Here is a 6,027-nt window from a genome sequence, read left to right as displayed (position 1 = left end):
TTAATACCAGGTTGGCAATGGGTTTTACAATCAAGGACTCAAAGACTGAGTCACAATGGTTAATGAAATTGAAAAATGTGCAACTCAAGATAATATGGTGCAGGTTTTCAAATGAAGTTAGTTACAGAAATGGTCTTCTCTTTTTACATCAGTCAAAATTGTGCAGCATTGAAGGACAAGCCTGAGTCATCAAGATCCCTCCATCCCTCACACACAAGTAAATCAGCTACCCCACCCTGAGAGACCATCGGCACTAAGGGGTTAATTAGTTCTGTAAGTACATCACTCTTAGACAAAGTAGATAGGAAATGGCATTAATAAATATCAATCCAATCAACTAAAAGTACTGTATTGTCAAAGGTGTGAACATTTTAATGGAAACGTTCTTACATCTCATCTGCTGTGGCATTACATGCATGAAGGGAACTCTCGTGCGCTAGCCGTATGGTTAGTGAGAAAGTCCATTGTGCAAATGTACGCTCCCTTACTAGACGTCCGACTACGTCCGATAAATCCGCGGACGGCGTCGGGCCGCTCACAGGGGCCGGATCTTCCAGGAAGTCATCGAACGGAGTCTCTCGGACCTTCCGTTTCCGTTTAATAAAATTGTCCAATTTTGGTCATTTCTTTGCAGTTCCGGATTATTCCACGGGAGGGCGAATGGAATCATATTGCAAACGTAACATATCACCAATCACGACACGGCTTTTTCTCCTAAACGGAAAAGAATTAGAAGACGAAACTCGGTCTGCGTGGGTTTGGCATAATGGGCAGTTGGCCCCGAACAGGATGGAGTCGAGGCCTTGACGCTTTGAGTTAAGGCTATTTTTCTGGGATTGAAAGTCAAACGGGAAAATAGAGTGCTGATTTGACCGCTTCACATCAAACTACATGAGCCTACGGTGTCAGGAGAAAAGGAACCATGCATTTACCAATGTTCATTTCAGAGAAATTGTACAATGACACATTGGTGATATTCAACAATAGGTTTTTTTTCCAAAAAGTTACATATCCAGTTGCAGCGTGTTCAGGTGAGTCCGTTAAGGCGGGTTTCGGAGCTCTGCGAGATTTCTGTGATTTTCTGAAACAACACACACTTGTTCAACCCTCTGTAAATAAGTCAGTTCTTAACATAAAGACCTACAACTCAATATTCTATAAGAGCCTAACGTTCAGATTCCTGTGTCAACCAGAAGTGCCTTAAAATGGTGTCATAGGGGCTGTTTTGAAGGGTTAAAAAGGTCAGATCTTTCCACAACTTCATATGTGTGACTAGGCAACCCTCATGAACTGTAATTCAGTCATATATCCCATCAGATGTCAAAGAAAAGCTCTCTCACACACACACACAGCAAGGACGGAGTGACACAGTGCGGTGCTTAAAGACACAGAGCCTGCAATGGCATTACCATTATCTCTAGGCTGTGCCGAGTTCAATGAGACGCCCCGCTTGACCGTAGCTCAATCTGTCTGAGCGCAGTGACCGTGAGAAAACTAGGCCCAAAATGATGCCTGCACCAATATGTCAAGTGCTTTTGGGTGACAGTGAGAGAACCGTTAGGGTTAGAAGCACAATTCAACCTCAGGAGCGTTCCTGAGGTCCTCTCGATCTGTGCAAGCCTAACCTTGACCCTGTGGCATTAACCCTTCACAGTAAAAAGGTGTTTAGATCAAAAAGTGTGCAATGACTTCTCTCCCCATAGGAATACATTGACAATTCTCCTAAATTCAACCTGAAGTCTATGTGGGTTATGAATGCCTTATGAACCTGTCTTCTATAACAATCCATCAGGCTACTGTGAGGTCTACCTGTGTCGATTCTAAGGTTCCTGGAGCAACCGGAAGTTGTTAAAATCACCCTAGAGCTATTGTCATATAAGCAACCTGCAGATAGTGAAAATCACGCAACTCAACCATGTGTCATTCAGTCAATTCTTAAGGTAGAGACTTCATATTCAGGATTCTGTTTATGTCTACCCCAAAGACAACGTGTGTGGAGCAAGAGCTTCCTGTGACAACCGGAAGTTGTTAAAAACAGCCTAGAGCTATTGTCATATGGCCAACCAGTAGATAGTGAAAATCACGCAACTCAACCATGTGCCATTCAGTCAATTCTTAAGGTAGAGACTTCATATTCAGGATTCTGTTTATGTCTACCCCAAGGACAACGTGTGTGGAGCAAGAGCTTCCTGTGACAACCGGAAGTGGTTAAAAACAGCCAAGAGCTATTGTCATTTAACCTGCACATAGTAAAAATCACGCAACTCAACCATCTGTCATTCAGTCAATTCTTAAGGTAGAGACTTCATATTCAGGATTCTGTTTATGTCTACCCCAAAGACAACGTGTGTGGAGCAAGAGCTTCCTGTGACAACCGGAAGTTGTTAAAAACAGCTTAGAGCTATTGTCATATGGCCAACCAGTAGATAGTGAAAATCACGCAACTCAACCATGTGCCATTCAGTCAATTCTTAAGGTAGAGACTTCATATTCAGGATTCTGTTTATGTCTACCCCAAGGACAACGTGTGTGGAGCAAGAGCTTCCTGTGACAACCGGAAGTGGTTAAAAACAGCCAAGAGCTATTGTCATTTAACCTGCACATAGTAAAAATCACGCAACTCAACCATCTGTCATTCAGTCAATTCTTAAGGTAGAGACTTCATATTCAGGATTCTGTTTATCCCTACCCCAAAGACAACGTGTGTCTATTCTTTTTGCAAAAAAAAACTAAAACACACACACACAATTTGGCCATAGGGACATAGTGTGGGGCTTAGAGACTTATACCGCCTTCAATAGTTACTTTCGTTCAAACGATTCAAGAACCGTCAGACCTAGAGCTCCGAAATTTTAGAAACCTGTTCTAGAGCTCAAGTCGATAGTGCACGAGAAAGACCGAGAAACCGCCTCGTGCATTTGCAATATGTTCAATTCATTGTGAATATCACGGACATGGCGACATGTAGAAATGTCCCAGAGTCACAAGACTAGGTGCATTGAAACCGCCTCGGCCCATAGAGACGGACCCCAATGTCTCTGTCCGATAGCTCATTCAGGGACCCCGTAGTAACGCCCTGAAAAAGTGGATTTTCAGCACCAATTAAGGCCATTGCTCGGGCACCGAATGACCTATCGAGCCGAAACTTGGGATTCGGGGTCGCCTCACATAGGCCTACACATATTGTCAGAGCTGGACCCGCAGCTATAACGTAACTATGTGTTTTATGTTTTTTTATGGTTAAAATTGAAAGCACTGTGAATTATGGGCCTTCTCTGACATATGTGATAGTTGGCTTCTATACGAGTTGGAAAAAGTGGATTTGGTGTCAGATGGTATCAGTTTGGTGTCAGAATGACATCTAATTGACTGATGGATGCTGACTGCTGGGTGACGAGCAATGGAGAGGAACCACAGTCACTGCCCGGCCATCCTGAGTTCATCGGGCCAGTCAATTATGCATTTCTGCAGTATTTTTGAGCATGCCTAAATTCGTGATGCTAATTGCCCATTGAATCATATTGCAAACGTAACGCGCAATATTGCAAATGTAACGTGCATTTGCAATATGATTCAACAGCAAAAAATATCACCAAAGTTGACATGATGAATCATATTGCAAACGTAACGCGCAATATTGCAAACGTAACGTGCATTTGCAATATGATTCAACAGCAAAAAATATCACCAAAGTTGACATGATGAAATCAACACAATGAGCGATAGAGAGGAACCACAGTCACTGCACGGCCATCCCCAGTTCATTGGGACAGTCAGTTATGCATTCATGCAGGGTTTTTGAGCATGCCAAATTTGTGATGTTGAGGCCCATTGAAACATATTGCAAATGCGCATCCGTGCACATGGTGACCCGAAATGGGTTACCAGGATTAATTTTTTAGAAGGGTTTTAAATGCCTTTAGGGGGGTGCAAGGGGTCCACGGTTGGGTAGGGAGCACCTTCCATCAGTGCCCATCTAATATGGGGCGCCCCTAGTCATTTTGGACATTTTTCCACAAAACAAATCGCTAAAAAACGACAGTCCCACTTCTCTCATGTCACCATCAAGCCATGGAGAGGAACCACAGTCACTGTCCGGCCATACCGAGATCATCGGGACAGTCAATTATGCATTTCTGCAGTATTTTTGAGCATGCCTAAATTCGTGATGCTAAATGCCCATTGAATCATATTGCAAACGTAACGCGCTATATTGCAAATGTAACGCGCATTTGCAATATGATTCAACAGCAAAAAATATCACCAAAGTTGACATGATGAAATCAACACAACGAGCGATGGAGAGGAACCACAGTCACTGCACGGCCATCCCGAGATCATCGGGCCAGTCAATTATGCATTCTGAGCATGTCAAATTCGTTAAAAATGTTTAAAAGCAACAGAGTCCCTCTTCTCCCTCATCATACATGACAAGTAGACTGTCTGCATTGATTCATGGCTTAACATAGGGCTATATATCATTTGGGCAGTATAAATGCCATTTGGACTATGGTTCACTGACTTTTGGGTTTGGAAACCGACTTCCTATGATCGTACATGGCAAACGGACAAACATCCTGATTTGGCACATTCAATACTTTCATACACGTATAATTGACAAAAAAAAGAATTGGACATTTCATTTGCACATTTCTAATGGCATTTGGCAAAAAAAAGAAAAAAAGATGTCACTTTTGACTTCCTATGAAATCATATTCCAAATGCACAAATCATATGCCTTATGCACAAGCAAATATGTCACTTTTGACTTCCTATGAAATCATATTCCAAATGCACAAAACATATGCCTTATGCACAAGCAAATATGTCACTTTTAACTTCCTATGAAATCATATTCCAAATCCACAAAACATATGCAAAAACAACCCAAAAAATGATGTCAATAAAATATGTCAAATGTATGTCCATACAGCTCTTATACATGTGTAATTGACATAAAAATCGAAAAACGGTCCAGAAACCACTCTTTAAGGGGTTGAAAAGTTTTCAAAAAATATGTCATTTTTTCCAAATTTGACTCTTGGGTCTTGAATTGTGTTACATTTGCAATATGAAAATTCACAGCGGAGAGCTCTAGCCATCTATTGGATATTTGCTGTGATTTGGCACATTCAATACTTTCATAATTGACAAAAAAAGCATTGGACATGTCATTTTGCAAAAAAAAAGAAAAGAAAAGTCACTTTTTTCCTATGAAATCATATTCAAAATGCACAAAACATATGCCTTGTGCACAAGCAAAAGCAACCCAAAAAACGACGTCAATAAAAAACGTCATAAGCATGTTCATACAGCTCTTATACATGTGTAATTGACATAACAATCGAAAAAAATTCGAAAAACGGTCCAGAAACCACTTTTTTAAGGGTTGATAAGTTTTCAAAAAAAAAATCATATCAAAATCTGACCCTTGGGTGTAGACTTGGGTATCATTTGCTGTATGAAAATCCACGGTGGAGCGCGCTCGCCATCTAAAGGAAATTTGGGGTGTTACAATTGGCAATTGCCATCGGAAAATTGCCATATGATTTGCACGGAGATGGACCGCTTTCGGTGGTATTTACAATCGTGTGTATGATTCGTGCTATGCCAATATGTTCCCATGTTATTTTGTCCAAATCAGGGGGGTTTTCCCTTACATTTAAAATCGGAGTCAGGGGCCTCCTGAGGGCTGCAGCGGTCAGACCCGGCTTCATTCCCGGGCTGTGCCATAGGACTGCGCATAATTGCTCCAGCGTCGTCCGGGTTAGGGGAGGGTTTGGCTCATCGCGGCCGGTCCGGGTGCCTGCAGGCGGAGGCTCTATGCATTATACCGCCTCCAACATTGTAATTTACTTCCTACCGGGTTGATAACTTCCGGAGCGATTTCTGCTATTGTTTTTATCATTAGCTTTCTAGCTATAACTAGTCGATGCATTTCTGACTGAAATAGTTTGCAATGACTACATTTAAATTACAGCCCGGCGAAGGAGGTGCTAATGAGCATTGTTCAGTTTCTTCCAAATG

Source organism: Salmo salar, chromosome 15 (assembly GCF_965601325.2).
Source record: "Salmo salar chromosome 15, fSalSal1, whole genome shotgun sequence".
NCBI lineage: Eukaryota > Metazoa > Chordata > Actinopteri > Salmoniformes > Salmonidae > Salmo > Salmo salar.
This window is presented reverse-complemented; position numbering follows the sequence as displayed.